This window comes from Schistosoma haematobium, chromosome 1, assembly GCF_000699445.3.
Source record: "Schistosoma haematobium chromosome 1, whole genome shotgun sequence".
Classification (NCBI taxonomy): Eukaryota; Metazoa; Platyhelminthes; class Trematoda; order Strigeidida; family Schistosomatidae; genus Schistosoma; species Schistosoma haematobium.
The window spans coordinates 85,458,799-85,476,905 of record NC_067196.1 but is presented as its reverse complement, the minus strand read 5'-3'; the positions used below and the strand labels follow the sequence as shown (position 1 = coordinate 85,476,905).

Below are 18,107 nucleotides of genomic sequence, written 5' to 3'. Positions count from 1 at the left end.
CGCGTTATTCATTTATCTAATTAGTTCAGATAGCCGTTAACCTATTCAGGAAGCATAGATTTAAATTGTGAAGGTTTGTGTCCTTCTGTCATTAATCTTTAATACTTCGACTAATCAACCTGACGTGTGTCAAATAAGACGAAACTTGAATTCTGTGCCATGTAAGTCACTTGATTTGTGTGTGGGCTGTGATACTACCGGAGTGACCAGACTGAAGTAGGTGGTTCTATTCGGTGGCCATACCCGGAGCCTTCAACCTAAAGGTCTGATCCACAAGGCAGTGGAGCAACCTTAAAGGATGCAGTCCCATGTTAGCCGGTGAACAACAATTGTTTCATACGTCATTTTTTGCTTGGGATCTTGGAACCCATGTACACCATTGGTTAGAATCAGGGTTTTCTAACTCTCTTATGTGAATCCTCCATATCCACCAACACGGCTAATGCTCTGAACATTCGCTTTTCATCCTCTTAATTTCGTAAACAACACGCCTGGCTCAAGAAAACAGTGAGTAGATGTTCCTTGAAAGTGGCTATTTACGCATGGCCATGTGAGAGCATTTCCAGAGTGAGATTGAACTTTCCCCACCCTCGGCTGTACCAGAGCATTTAGGAGCAATTATTCAATTTGAATTTAATATGATTGATTAACATCTTTGGAATTATTTATAATAAATTATAATTTATTCCAAATTGGAATAATCATTTATAACACAGTAGGACGTATTATTTTTCTTTATCTTCAACAATGAACAATTCCGATTAATGCATTCAATCTAATTAGTCCAAGAAGTAATACTACTACTAATACGACTACTACTACTACTACTACTACTACTACTACTAATAATAATAATAATAATAATAATAATAATAATAATAATAATAATAATAACTATGATTATTATTATTATGAATATGGCTCACTATTGAGAATTATAATTGTCATACAACACACAGTATCACCATGTTAGTCACCATCATCATCATCATAATAATCGTAAATCATAGTCACAAAATAAGTTTTATCTATTATCTACATTCTTTTTCTCTCTTTTTTTTCCTCTATGAAATTCTAATTCTATTCAATTCTCTTCTATTTAATATTGAAACAAATTTAGATTATTATATGAAAGAGGTTAACTAATTGACCTAATTATATTCACATCTATGCTAATTTTTGTTTATTTCTTTGTTTGTTTGTTTGTTTGTCAATCTGTCCTATTGTAACTGTGTCAATTTCTTAGTTTGAATTGATTTACTTTATTCACTCGTATTTTATATTCAACCTAACTGGGTTTGTGTTTTCTCGAAGTTTTTATCAGAAGGGGGTTTTTGTTGCAGAATTTCTTTTTGTATTTTTTGTAATTTTAATGGTTGAATTCATGAATCAATTGAAGTTAAACTATCATGGAAAACTTGGAAGTTCTTTTTATACTGAAAACAGTTAACTGGAAAATCTTTTTTTTTTAAATAGTGGTAACAGATGAATACTACAGGGTGTAGATATTAGTCAATAGTCAATAGAATTATGATGATTATAGGTTTAGTGGGGAGGGTGTTTTTTCTCCTTTTTTCTTTTTCTTTTTCATTTTTTTTTTAAAAAAAAGAACTATCTACTGTATTCAAAACCACTTCTCTCACTTGTTTATGATTCTATGCAACCATATTCAAATTAGCTTAGTTAGAATGAAAGGTTATATATATATATAAGGTTGAAAGGAATTTATTTACAAACCATAGTTTATTTCGTTCCCATGTGTTAATTAGATATGAAAAAGAAATAATGATGTCTCAAGTTTATCCACTTTTAATGCAACTATCAATAAACGTTTTTTCCTTAGCTATTATTTTTTTCGGAGGGGGGGGAGAGGGGTGGGAAAATAGTTTTAATATAGTTTAATATTTATTTTTCATAGTTTTCTGTTAAATAGGAAATAATTCAATTTTTCTTTTCATGTTGTTCATAGACCATTTTAGAATAATTCACAATTATTGAAGTGTATACATTCACTTGATATTGTTTACTTGAATCTTCTCATTGATGATTAGGACTGTAATTGATCAATCGCTTATTGGCATATATGCATATTGTACGTATTGCCTTAAATTACAAGCATTATAAGAAAGGATGGATTGTGATTAGCAGTGAAATACAGGTTGATGCGCGTTTCTTCCTATTTGAATGTATCTGCATCTCGGAGTTGATGTTCACTCTAGCGGACGAGTCTCAAATAGGACGAAACGTACGTCCTGGATTCCACCGCTAAAAGAAATGATTTAATTATCAAGTTTTAGAATCATATTTAATTTGAAATTAGATGTTTTTTACTTGATATTGTGAAGACTGTGGATAAATATTTTAAGTCACTTTGTTAAACGAAACGGAGTATTTTGACAGTTTTTAAATGTATTTTATAAACTAGTTCATTTCTGATTGAAAAGTGTTTATCTTCATCATGAAGAATGTTTTTTTATAATCTACTCAACTAAAATTACAATGATTGGGATCATGAGTCAATTGAAGCTAAACCGCCGTGGGAAAACCTGGAAGCATTGGATGGCTGCTTCGTCCTAATATGGGACTCCTCAGTAGTGCGCGTCCCCGATACCTCCTCAAGGTATTCGAACACAGGGTCTATCGGTCTTATCCTCTAGACCACTGAACCGGCATCCAATGGTGTTAATGTCCAATATCAATCAACCCACGAAATTCATTGACACATCTACCATTGTTATTAATGAGTTACTATCTCACAACAGACACGGTTGAACTCAACTGGTCGCTGCTTCTTACCAGAACTCCAGGAAATACCTCATAAAGACTGTCACTAGTGAGCATATGACGATTCATATCAGAAGGGTTGAGATAAGTCTCAACCATTGAAATTACCATAATATCCACAAAAACCATTCTAATATGAATTAACTTACATTGTCATCAGAACAAACTCTTTATTCCTATTTGAAGTAATAGTATCTTTGACGATGTTTCCCAGAATGAGATCTGAACAAAGCAGCTTAGAGAACGCAAAACTACTGACGATAGTTTTCACAAAATGATTTAAACAGTTTTATTTTTATGATGTTTCATAAATCCATTTGTTATAAGTAATAATGTAATCAAGTTCGATAATACATGTTCGTCTGCACTTATGCATAAATGTTCAAATAAAAACTTAGTTTATAATATTTAGCTTATTTTTGTAATACAGTACGTCAGTTCGCGTATCGTTTGCGACATTCAAACCCAGGAACCATAGGTCTCGCAGGCGAACGCTTAACCACTTAAACCACTGAGCCAGAATCCATCATTGTTTGGATGCGCACTGTGTAGGAGTACCACAGTAGGACGAAACGGCCGTCCAGTGCTTCCAGGTTTCCCATGGTGGTCTAACTTCAATTGACTAATAAATTCCACTATTGAATTACCATAATATATGATTATAGATTTCTTTTCAAAGTTCAGGAATTTTTCACGACTTTAGTCATTAAAAAGTAGATAATTATATTTACATATAAATTGTTAACTTGTATGACAGATTGCAATAGACTAGAGAGTTTTTTAGGCTCAAGAATAGTAAATTGCTGTTTTATTCTTGTTAGTACCGTTGGAAAAATTCAAGTTGCAAACAAGATTAAGCTTCGACTGAAATTTAGAAATGTTATTTGAAGATGGGCATAATAATCACTGAGTTAGTTTTCAGTTAATGAAGCATCCATTAGCAACCTGTGATGAATACTAATTTGAATCGGTGTTTGTGGAGATTGTAGTAATTTTACTAGTTGAATTCATGAGTCGATTAAAGCTGGACCATCATGGAAAACGTGGAAGCACTGAAGGACGTTTAGTTCTAGTATGGGTCTCCTCAACAGCATACACCCACGATCCCCACTCGGGACTAGAACCCATGACCATCAATCTCGAGCGCGAACACTTAACCCCTAAACCAGTAAGCCGGCATCAAACGGTATTAATGTCTAACTTCAATCGATTCATGATCGTGTACGACCATTCATCCATTGTCTGAGGTAGGTACCAGTCTCTACCCGACATGGATTGGGCTCCACCGGCCACTGCTTCTCACTAGAACTTCAAGAAATTCATCTTGAAGCTATTCGCTACTGAGCATATAAGCATTGTCAGAATGGGGATTTGTAGGCGAGCACTGCTGAAGAGTCCTATACTAAAACGAAACGGCCTTCCAGTGCTTCCAGGTTTTCAATGATGGTCTAGTTTAGATCGACACATGAATTTAACAACTAGAATACTGATTTGCTCAGTTCGTTACAACACAGCAACTTATCTACTTCCAATATAACATGATTAATAAAAATGTACAAGTAATATCAATGAAGGTAAAAAATGTAGAATTAGAATACTTGGTTTGAGAAAAAGAAATGAATTTACGAAGTAAAAGGTATAAATTAATTTAGCGAAACGAGGTCTGTTGGGATAAAATGTTTGAAAATATCTATTTTAGTGCAAGAGATCTTCAATCAAATCAATTGTCTCCAACCATCTGTCATAATAATAGTGTGTACCACAACTACATAATTTTTACCTATTACCATGATTCAAACGAACTGTCACCAACTTCGTGTATTGATATCACTAATCAGTTTCACTGCCCCATGATTACACTTACCCTATACCTATTCCAAGTGGTAGTTGGTTGATCCTAATAAATCATCAAAACATTCATGAAAATCAAATGTGCGTTTAGTGAATAATGTAAACAATTACAACCCTGGATTCAAATATGTCAGTTGTGTTTACATGAACGCACACTTATGCATTTCTTAGTTATTATTGTAATGGTTAGTGTACATGTTTGTGGAGTTTCGATGTGGTTTTCATTACTATATGATATCAGTTAAAAACCCTTATCTAATATTTTAGATTAAATAACTGTTTAGACTTCATTTAAAAATCCCCAGCAGTGCTCAACAATAACTTCATTCACAACCATTATAATTCAAATGAGCAATTTGAGTCTCTGTATGTGACATGAATGTCTTGGATTTAACACTTTATAGTTACTTGCTATTGGTAAAATTTGAAATTTGATAAAAATAGCTCACCAATTCACTCTGTGATTTTCAGTGATTCTTGAATCAATACATATTAATATACTGAAAGGTTACCATAATACCATCATCTATTGTTTTATAGTTTCTACTCTTTTTCAACTTTGTAATTGATCTATTCATCCAGTATATAACTCATCCTTAGTTATTCAAACTAATTTTTTTCTTCTCTCATAAGTATTGTTTACTTCACAACTATTCGATATACAATAAAATGTAGAGTCTGCTGGTAGCACCGAGTAACAATGCCAGAATATTTGGGATGCGTTTCTCACCCTCTAAATGCTTCATGACTGGCCTGCGTCAACACCTGAACTAAGGATAAGGAGCAAAGTAATCAGACGCATAGACAACTTCACTTATCTTGGAAGTCTGATCAGTACAAATGAGTTGTTGTTTGACGAAATCTCAGAACGGATTCAAAAAGATCATTTGGCTTCTGCCAACTTATGTCACCTATGTGGAAGACGAGATATCCGTCTATCAATTAAGGGACGAGTATACTGCGCGGCAGTCGGGTCTGTTTAACTTCATAGTTGCGACACGTGGCCACTCAGAGTAGAAGATACTCGTAAGCTCTCATCTGCTGGGATCATCAGATAAGTAATAGTGAGATTAGACGCAGGGTATTGGGGAATGATGGTAAATCAGTTGATGAGGTTGTGAATCTTCATCGACTGAGATGGTTGGGCCACGTGTTCTTACGTATGCCTGAACACCGATTATCACGATGTGCAATGCTAACCGGTGTAGGGGATGGTTGAAAGAAAGTTAGGGGCGGCCAAACCAAAACGTGGCACCAGTGCTTGAAGTCACTATTTTGTGGTCTTAGCCATGTTGGTACATGCAGACTACCTGGTTGGGCTCCGCGTGACTACTGTAACTAATAGTTGGAGGCACTGGGTGTCATGGCTCATGATCGATCACAATGACGTTGGCGTATACACTATTTGTCTTCCCTTAAACTCTCAGATTAAAATTACTTTATACCTTTCTTTTAACGAACCAATTCTTTCTTCCTGTATTATATCCTTATACACAATCTTTCTTTTATATATTACTATAACTGAAGTGTTCATCTTGTTGTGCTAATGAGGTTTGGCAACTTGGATCGATATATATATATGTGCCTGGTCCTACATTGTAACTGACTGACTGACTAATATACAGTATGATTACCATTACTAGTTCAATAGTTTCTTTCTATATAAAATCATTTAAACAATTGAATATTTTCACTTATCTATCCAAATAAAGGAACATAATATAATTTATTATTCCATTTGTCAACATTTCAACATTTCCGTTAAAAATAATTATAAAAAACAAATGACTGGATATACATAAATATAGTTTTACAAGGTTGTCAAATATTTCCGCTGAATCATGATTAAACTGCTTTTAGATGTTAGACCACCATTGTAAACCGGGAAGCACTGGACGGCCGTTTCGTTCTATTGTGGGACTCTTAAGCAGTGCACATCCACGATCCCGCTCACGAGTATCATTATCAATGTTTGACTCGATAATTTCGAACAAATTGAACATTGGGTAGATTTCGATAATGTAATGAGAAGACGAGGTTTATAATTGAGCAATACATTTCGAACAAACTGATCACACATAATATACTTGTTAAGACATTTATATATGAAAATTAAAAGACCAATTAAGGGTGAGTGAATACATACCAAAATGGCGGCAGAAGCAAATGAATTCCAGTGGTCAAATAAGACCACAGGATAGACAGACATCATCCTCCATTTGATTGAAATTAGTCATAAAGTTGACATCAAATCAGTATTTGTAGTGTCATACAAAAGCCTTTAAAGACGTATACTAAGGTTTATTTAAGCCTTGGCTGTACGGAAACTGAAATCCCCTTAATGAATTAAAAAATAATATGTTCTTACCCTTAACCTACCCTGGTAATACTGATTTATTATCCAGAGTGGTTATCACATTGTTTTTGTGTACTTCATTTTTCTTTGTTAAGGCTTACTATCAGAAGGGGTTTGTGGAAATGTTAGAAATTTCACAGATTGAAATCATGAGTCAATTGAAGCGTCTTCGTGGATTGGTTGAAGTTAGACATTAACACCGTTGGATGCCGGCTCAGTGGTCTAGTTGGTTAAGCACCTGACCTCGAGACTGATAGGTCCTTGATTAAAATATCGCGTGGTGTGGGATCGTGGACGCGCACTGCTGAGGAGTCCCATACTAGGACGAAACGGCCGTCCAGTGCTTGCAGGTTTTCCATGGTGGTCTAGCTTCAGTTGACTCATGATTTCAATCTGTCAAGACCCACCTTTAACTTGTCTAATTGACCTTTTATTTTTCATATTGAAAATTTCTTAACAAGTATATTATGTGTGATCAGATTGTTCGAAATGTATTACATAATTCTGATAAACTTCGTCATTGCATTTCGAAATTTTCCAAGTGGACTAATTGTTTTAAATTGCGTAGATTGTTATAAATAAATATAATATATTTGTAGATATCCTGATGAGTAGACAAATAAGAATTTTCTGACATCTCATGACTGAGTTCGAATCCCAGATTCAGCGGCAACTCTGAAATGTATATAGATCTGTCTGACGACTTCAACATAGAACGAGGCGTGTTATAATTCTCTCGTATTACAACCCAACTATTCCTATTGCTTAGTATTCTTGAACACCGATTCACTTGACAAGTCCCCAAATTAGAACACGATTGAACGAGAAAGAATTTATACTCCAAATAACAAGGTTAGGTGGAAGTAAGAAGCACAATAGGAAAAACGTTAGTATATTTATAGTTTTTTTACATGAGAAGATTCTAGAGTGTTCTCCAAGTATCGACTAGCGCTGATTGGATAAGAATTAGCCATCTATTCTATGTTACAGCTATTTATTTTGATCTTATGATCGTTCACTTGATGTTGTTTACTTGTATCTTCCCATTGTTATTTAGGACTGTAATTGATCAGTCTCTTATTGGTATATGTACATACTGTGTGGATTGACTCGACATTGCCTTAATTTACAAGCATTATAAGCAAAGATGAATAGTGGCTAGCAGTGGAATCGATGACGCGCGTTTCGTCCTATTTCAGACTCGTCAGCTGAATGTACCTGCATCGCAATTTCGCTGTTCACGTCCTAGATTCCACTGCTAACCACTATTCATCTTTGCTTAGAAAACTTATAATCATTGTTATTTTTATTATTATTATAAATTAGCGGTATTTTCTTTCGCATGTTTATTTAGCTGAACAGTGGGAATCATTTCTCACAACAAAGTATCATCAACAATTTAACAAAAGGAAAATAGTATTACTATGCTATCCATATATATAAATATTTCAGTAACAGCATGATATTAAAATCATTTCCACAAATGAAAGAAGGTGATATTCATATTATTCATATAAGTTTATATTACCAATGGATTTATTATATAGTTACATAATTCACAACTATTTTGATTTGCTTACATTTTAGAATGCCTGCTGATACATTGAGAGATTGGCTAACATGAATACAGAATAAACCTAAATGAAATATCAAAGTAAGCTTCCTTCTTTTATATTAATACCATTTTACTTTATATACACTATACTACAAACCATAATAATAATAATAATAATATTTATATGAGTTTAAATGCCATACAGTTTTCATAAACCTATTTTGTCCCACATCTTCTTTATGCCATTTTATTCAATGTGATTACAAAAGATGAAAGATTTTCTCATTTTAATGAATTACACTTTGACGAACTGTTTGTATTTAATGTAGTGTCTGCATTATTCATTTTGATGAATCAGTAAATGAATGAATATTTTTTCATTACTTAGATACTGAGTCGACATTAAATAGTGTTCATGTATCTAAGTTCAGTCAACCAGAGACAGTGAGTGATCATCTTTGATTGTGTTTAGTAGGTTACTGTGTTACAACTGACATGGTTGAACTCCACTGGTTATGGCTTATCATTAAAATTTCAGAAATTGTTCCTCAAAGCTAGTCATTAATAAACACTCAATGGATTCATACTATTCAGGAGTTCTATATTAGGATATAACGTCCATTTAATGTTTACAAGTCTAACTTAGATCGGTTCATAATTTCAATGAAAGATATTTCATAATTTGATAGTATCTAAATACCTTCCAGTGATCTGATCAAACCTTTGTAGTGTCGGTTACTATGTTTAATTCATATAACGTAATCTAACCTCTGGACGAGCTAAATTATTCATCATTCTTGAGTCACGTTTCGACAATGCTAATTATTCACTTACCAACCATGACTGTTTTTATATGAGCGAATGTGTGTACATTTCTTATCCTATTCACCATATGTCTGTAGCTTATTTTTGCGTAACCATAAATATTGATTAAAGCTTGATTGAATGGAGTTGGTTCACATGCCTACTCCACCACGCATCCTTTTGATTTTATTCTCTCTTTTCTTCGCTTCATTTGCTGCGATTATCTCAGGCTCACGCCTGAGGATTGTCTGTTCCGACCAACGAGTGTACAAAATACACATATTCAAACATCCATTCTCGTATCTAACTTATTTAATTCCTTTATTCACTAACGCGTATTTATACGAGGATTAACGATATATATATGTCGACAGATGTTATTCATACATTATCACTGGAGTCAGATCTCGGGCCACTAAACCTATGATTATGTATTTGTTTCTAACTGTCTAAATAATATAACTTTCCGGTTTCTTTTAACTTGTTCAGTATGATGTGATACAATGTATTTCATTAGTGACTGAAATCATATAAAGTTTTAAAAGCTCTCATAATGACCACTTAAGTTAATTCTACTTACCTTTATTGATTACGTCATATAAGTAGAAGCTCTAATCTTAAAAATATTTCCTTTTCTTTTTCATTTGTTTAGAAAGGATCTTTTTTCCCCATATTTTACATAACTTGTATCATCTCAGCTTAAACTAGACACTTCACTATAGAAATGAGAAAAAAGACGTACGCATTTTGTACTCTTTAGTCCTATCAAGTGATAATTCAAATGGAAGCAGATAGTAAATGAGTGGTTGTGCAAAAAAATGAATATCAAATAATGATTGTCCAAAGTATCCTAAATTTCAGGTTGTTTCCAATACAACACGGTACTAGGATCATAAAGACCTTATTTATTTGTTTGTTTAGTTGTATACACAATGTGTATTTCTTTGCATAATGAAAATGAATTATTTTATTATTATAATTGCTTCACTTACTATATTATTATCAGTATAGGGTTGTGGAGATTATTAAGTTTTTGATTGAAATCATGAACCGATTGATGTTAGGTCACCATTTAAAACCTGGGAGCACTGGATAGCTGTTTTGTGTGACTCTTCAGCAGTGTGCATCCACGATTCCACCTCACGAGATTCGAACCCAGGATCTTCAATTTAGTGCGCGAACGCTTTAACTCTAGGCCACTGAGCCGGTATTCAATAGTGTTAATCTCTAGCCTCAACCGATTCACGTAATTTCGTGACCATCGTCCATTGTACTGAGGTAGTTACCTGTCACTACCCGACACGGATTAGCTATTAGTGGTTTTATTCAATATTATATTTTTGGTACAATATAGAATCCTCAGCACAAAATATTTAAGCGAGTTTTCGTTTCTTATTTCTTAATCGATATTGACGATAAATACTGAGTGATCGCTAGTTAAAATATTAGTATTTCAGAAGTTGACATTTGAATAATATTCATTCTTTTCAATCCATTTCGCCAGCCATCATGATGTCTCCGACTTTATGTTTTTGTAAATTGTACAATGAAAGGTCGTAAACTTTTCACAAACACACCTGAATAGATTACGCAATTAACTGACATAATGATATGTTAAAACAAACAAGGAAACAGATAACTTGTTGAAATATCTAGATAACAGGAACAGGTAACCCAGATATTCAAATAGGCCGCCGTGTTCTTGTTTTCACTTCACTTATTATTTTATTATTTATCTAAAAAGGGATGTCAAGTATATATTTTAACAGTACTTATTATGAAATATCTTAATTTTGAAACAACGTAACAATTACAAAGTCTTGGGTTACAAAGTAAGTCAGTCCTCCTAAGGTTAGATTTGACAGTTTCAAAAAAATGAGCATTGAGTAGAAAGTTAACAATAAATATATTTTCGTTATATCGTATTGAGTAGAAAAAATTGTATTTCTGACGTTTCGTAACTTAGTGTAAGCCGCTTCTTCAGAGTAAATAAGTAACCGAAATTTGCTCAGGATTAATCAATCAAAATACCCATGGTCATTACTTTAAATCCATTACGGTAATAAAGTGTAACTTTATCATAAAGTTGTTTAATCAATGGTATTAAATAATCAGATTATGATGGACAGGAACTTGGGAAAATTACAGCCATAATTCTAAAACGTAACTATATAAATAAATACTAAAGAACTGATATATTATAGAGTTCACAGAAAGTACCTTTTTAAATATTCGTAGTGAAGTGGAAATTAATTAATTGAATCTTTTAAAGAAATTTAATTCAAGTATATTGAGTGTGAAGATAATACCTACAAATAATCGTAGATCGTCGGGAACTATCGAGAATTGGTTGAAGTTAAACTTACACATAACTGGATTGCAGCTAATTGGTCTGAACATTAAGCTTTCATGCAAGGCCGAAGGTTCTAAGTCTGATCGTTGATTATGAGGTTGTAGATGTGCAATGATACTAGGATAAAATAATTATCCAATACTATCAGGTTTTCATTGTTTTTGACAACTTAGCATGATTTGTTATTTCTACTCAGTTCACAAATCTTCACAAACCTAATACTGACAATGATAGTTCATTTCATTTCTTGTGAATAAGTTTATTATTTCTTGGAATTTAAATTTGTCTAGATATTCTATAGAGTGTCATGAATTATTGATATTTCTTGTTTTCAATCTATTCTATCTTCATTAATCATATTTAATAAGTGAATGAATGGAAATAAACCTCGGATAATATCTCTCTTGAGACTATAATTTTATGATTGAGAAGAAAAAATCAATTATTCACATGGTTTATTTTATTTCTGTAAATAGTTAAAGGTTAAACTTTTAACTATACTAAAACTATGTTGATCAAATTCACTTGGTATTATTTGGCTTGTATCTCCCCATTGAGGTTTAAGACTGCAATTGATCAGTATGCACATATGCCAATAACAGTGTGATCAATTTCAGTCTTAAACATCAATGGGAAGATACAAGTCAAACAATATCAAGTGAATTTAAATTCACCCCAATGCGCAAGCAAGTGGCTATCAGGACTCAGTAGCTAAATGGATAACGCGATGGCGTCTGAAGCGAATGGTACTAGGTTCGAGTCCCGGAGTGAACATCGACTCTGAGATGCAGGTACATACAGCCGGTGAGTCCCAGGTAGGACGAAACGCGCATCCTGGATTCCACTGCTAGCCACTATCCATCATTGCTTACAAAAGTATATTGACCAAGTTTTCATATGTCAATCGTTTTAGTTTCTGAGTATCCTAATAGGAATATAATCAAATTACTTACTGATTAATAATAAATATATATTTTTTGTATCTTTGTATTTCTAATGTTTCGTGACTTAATATAAGTCACTTCTTTAAAGGACACAATGCTCAATTAATTTCAAACTATCAACTATCCAACTTTGGTATTGATACCTATTTACTGAATTCACAGAATGATCTGTGTTTAACATGTGATATAAAACTGAACTATTATTTTTAAGTGTATGAATCTTTAATTTTCATTAAAATAACATTCTAAACTAAAACTTACCTATAATTTAAATATGAGAACTCCACCAGGCATCAATTAGAGTTTTCGATGTACTCGTGGAATTCGATTAATTGTTGCCAATACTTATGTTGCTACGGGTTAGATAGTTAATATCGTGAGCCACTACAAATCTCTATTCCAAAATCATCTGCATAAATCAATATTTTTCAGAGGCTATAAGCTTACTATTATTCACACAGATATCTACAAATAGTACGGTTACTTTATTCGAAACATTCAAGTAATCTTTTGTTATCAAAAGGGGTTTTTTGTGAATATTATTGTAATTTCAATAATTGAGATCATGAGTCAATTAAAGCTAGACCATCATGGAAAACCTGGAAGAACTGGACGGCCGTTTCGCCCCATTGTGGGACTCTTCAGCAGTGCGCATCCACGATCCCGCCTTGCGAGGTTCGGACCCGGGACGATTATATCCATCAGTTTACTTTATAAGAATGATAAACAAACATTACCATTAACATAAAAGTGAACACTGAACTATAAAGTTTAATGTATTTTAAAATCTGTCCAAACCTCTTTTTTACACATGCACAAGGGAAATTTATCTCACTTTTATGAACAAAAAGTTTACTTTTATTGTTATTTTCTTTACTCTCTCTCTCTCTGTTTCTTTCTTCATTTTATCTTAATTCATTATGCTTATTTTTCTAAAAATTGAAAATCAATATTTATGATATTACTGATAATCATATATTATTAAGTAAACACTGATTGTATAGTTAAGAAAACTTTCATTTTATTCCGATTCACTTCGTATTCTTCACTATCTTCTTCATTATCTTCACTCATTTTGACTTAACTAATCACTCTTTCATCCACTACTTAATTTCATCTCTTACACTTGATTAAACTAAAATACAATTAACCTCTCAAAGTGGTAAAGAAAAAACAATTTTCTATCATGAATCGATAAACAAAAAACGAAATTTCCAGAAAAAAAAATTATCGACAATAATGATCAGGAGTAATTTGAGATTAGGGATGTGGTGGTGTTGGCTTGCGGGGGGATTACAAGTTGTTTAAGTAATAAAAGTAAAGACGTTCCCCTTAGGTTTTAGATAAGAATAAAAAATCATATCTTGCCTGTTACTGTTATTATTATTATTATTATTATTATTATTATTATTATTATTATTATTCGTATTTCCATTCAGGTAAGGGAGAAAAAAAGCAAAAATATAAAACGATGAACAAGGTAAATAATTTTTTTTTTTTTTTTTTGATGCTATGTAGAATGTTATGCAAGAATAATCCGTGAAATAAACTACGAAATTCAATAGTTTCTAAAAACCACCTTTAGTAATAGTTATTATGTACAGTCTAGTAACTAGCTTTCGGAAGTAACCCTCGGAGAGTAAATGAAATGCCATGACGAGTAGAATTCAACAACACCAGAGGTGAATCAGCTACATGTCAGTGTGATTAAATGGTGAATGTGCGATATGGCGAACTGATTATAGTTAAAAGTGTGAACTACTAAGTGTCAATTTGGTGGTCTAAATCCCGAGAACCAGGTGCGGCACATAAAGGTCTTAGGTTTGATCCCGTACTTGAATGAAACGTTTCTCCACTGATTCCTGATTTTCAGTGGTTCTATAAAAAATATCAATCTGTGAATTATAAAATTGATACGTTGTTGGAGATTTTACTTCATATACCTTTCGACTTGTATCTATAAAGTATGTACTGATATACGTACACGGTATTGTTGAAATTTAACTACTGTAGGAAAAAATCAGTATGAAGTTAGTATTCATTACAGACTGTAATCAGATTGAGAACTCCACAAAACTATTTAACAGTGCACAGTCGTTTTACATTAATTTAATGCTTAACAGTATTAAGTGACAAAGACCACATGTGAAAATGATTTTATATTCATCAGATTTCACAAACTAATATCCCTAATAATAACTCTGAAAATACTTTTCTGTTCAGTAATAATATTTAACAAACACTCATCGTACTGTAATCTAATTTAAACAAAACGATTTAAATCACGCCTAAACACAGATAAAAATCAAACAGTATGATTTTAAAAGAGGGATTAACAGTGGTCGACAGTAAGACAAGCTATGAATACAAACTTATCGTTCCCGTAACAAACAATTACATATTTCTACATCAGCCTAGACAATATGGTAATTTAATGGTTGAATTCATAAGTCGATTGAACCTAGACCACCATGGAAAACCTGCAAACACAGGGCGGCCGTTTCGTCCTAGTATGGGATTCCTCAACAGTGCGCATCCACGATCCCGCACCCCGCGAGACTCGAACCCACGACCTGTCACTCGCGCCAAGCGCTTAACCACTAGACCACTGAGCCGTCATCCAATGGTGTTAATGCATTACTTCAATCAATCCACGAAGTTGTGCCACCGTACACCATTGTCTTCAGTGAGCTGATATCTCACAACAGACCTGGTCGAACTCCACTGGTAACGACTCCTCTCTAGAACTCCAGGATTATCTCTTGAAGTCAGTCACTAGTGAGCAAATGATTATTATCAGAAGGGGTTTGTGGAGATTTTAGAAATTTCACAGATTGAACTCATGAGTCGATTGAAGCTAGTTGGTTAAGCGCTTGGCGCGAGACTGATAGGTCCTGGGTTCGAGTCTCGCGGGGTGCGGGATCGTGGATGCGCACTGCTGAGGAGTCCCATACTAGGACGAAACGGCCGTCCAGTGCTTGCAGGTTTTCCTTGGTGGTCTAGCTTCAGTTGACTCATGATTTCAATCTGTGAAATTTCTAAAATCTCCACAAACCTCTTCTGATATTATATAATAATCGAAAATCGATTACTAATCTATTATTCAATGAATTAGTTATGTTTATAATTATCTATCATCTGAAATATACCGGAAGTGTCAAATATAGTCTCATACCTCATTGACTTCAATGGAAACTGGTATATATATATACACTAACTAGTTATCATAATTGTTATTATTATGATTAATACCATTATTATTATTATTATTATTATTATTATTATTATTATTATTATTATTATTATTATTATTGTTATTTTTATTATTATTATTATCTATTCAAGTCATTGACCATCCATTATTAGTTGTTCATTTGAATGAACTATTAATATAATTTTCATAGACAATGATGAAAAACAATTATGTTTGTTGATTTCAGTAAATAAGAACCTAATTTATGTGTTATTCTAAGTTAATATTCAATAATTCGGTAGTTTAAAATGTTTATTCTCAATAAGGAATAAATGTGGGGCTAGCGTTGGAACTCAGAACGTACATTTCGTCCTATGTCAGCTGAATATACTTGCATCATAGAGTTTATGTTCATTTCGGGAATCGAACCCAGTACCGTTCGCTTCAAATGGTATCTCTTTATCTACTGAGCTATTGAATCTAGATAACCACTGACTTACACAAAAGATATGATAATTATTTCAATTTAACATGATTCAAATTATCCAGTTGTTGATGTTTTTGACTGAAATTTCACCAATCATATTTGTCATAAAAAAGGATTCCGTTAAGATTGTTTCAATATAGCCATTATAACACAAATTGATACAGGATAGACGAATTGATCATATTTCAATTAAAATTAACAACGAGATCATCCAAATCACTTTTCTTAATTGATTTACTTTCAATTTTATGTTTTTCAACATCAGACTGATGAAAACAATCAATGTGTTTGTATTTTCTGAACGAGATAACTTGAGTTCAACTACTATTGCTAATGGTACTACTGATAATAACGAAAACAGTAATACTGTAGTGAACAAGAACACCAGTGGGGACAATCGAATATATTCAACACAAAATTACAGGACTTGTTAATAAAATCTAACAATCATAAAGTAAATGCTTAATTTGCAAAATGTCCACCAACTATCTCAAAATGACTTAGACTTCATTGTTCTTGCATTTTCATACAAATTGCATTCTGTTTCCATTCTTTACAGTTTGATCCTCTTGTCTCTCTGCTGCCATACATTTTGTTCACGATCAACATCATATACCACTTATGTCAATATAAATAGCACACACCACAATACTACTACTGCTACTACTGATAATGATACTATTATCTGTATATTAAAATATTCTATCCTGGTGACAAGTAAAATAATGATATTTATCATCTAATATTATGCAAAGTTAAAATATTTTCCACACTAATAATCCAAATAGTAGTCAGGTTTAGGGTAAAGTATATCGTTTAAAGTTAAATTAGGTGAATTCAGGATTGTCGAACAAACTTGAATAAAATTGTTCCTGTTGATATGATTCATATGGAATGTTGACTTGAATCAGCTTATATGTTAAGTGAAAATGTCAAGATCCATGATCAGAATAAATATGGATCAGATAGGGTGAGAGAAATAATAGTGCAATTACAATTCCACCAAATGTGTAGTGGAAGACTATATTGGGTGAATGCGAAGTGAATGAATCATGTATACGGGAGATTAGTAATGATGTTTAACCAATAATAATAATAATAATATAAAGATTTGTGGATAAAGATAACAGAGACAATTACATTTGACTACGAAAGATCAAATTAGGTTATTCAACAGCTAAGATTACCATTGATTAATTAGCCTTAAGGTTGGCCAAGGGAAGAGGAGCGGTTGAAGATATTTTTTTGTATGCACAGCTCCAGTTTCTTAAAACGGATGGCTACTGCTTCAACCGTTTGAAGGACTTTCAGTATGGCAAGCTTTCGCAAAAAGTTACCTTTAGACGGGAACTAACATTTTTATTGCCCAACTTCAGTCAATCCATGCTCCCGCGTGCTAGGTCGTGGATGTGCACTGTTGAGGAGTTCTATACCAGGATTAAACGGTCATCCAGTGTTTACTTGTTTTTAATAGTGTTCCAGTTTACATTGAATCATGAATTCAACTTTGAAAAATAATACAATCCCCATTCTCTGAGGAAATGGATTGATAATAGATTTTGTAAAAAACTGTTATCATCTTTTATTCAAGAATGGCATAAGTAGATCACATGATATGTTGCCGGATTCAAGTTTCATCGCTCGGTAATAAAGTAATATTTTTCATTAAGCTTTAGATAATGTTTTTTTCTTTCATTGAAGCTATCAAGATGAGTCAGTATACAAGAACAGAGAGAGAGAGGGAGAGAAAGAAAGAGAATAAATATTTACATAATGAAAA

General features: G+C 32.9%; 1 protein-coding gene across 1 annotated transcript in view; it reads left to right on the top strand.

Moving 5' to 3' along the window:
• Positions 1-18,107, top strand: part of MS3_00002334 (uncharacterized protein) — a 176,906-nt gene that overhangs the window by 38,531 nt on the left and 120,268 nt on the right. Inside the window, exons 2-3 of the mRNA XM_051209902.1 lie at positions 8,579-8,645; positions 14,087-14,127. The gene's annotated coding sequence lies outside the window, so the exon portion shown is untranslated. The remainder of the gene's footprint in view (positions 1-8,578; positions 8,646-14,086; positions 14,128-18,107) is intronic.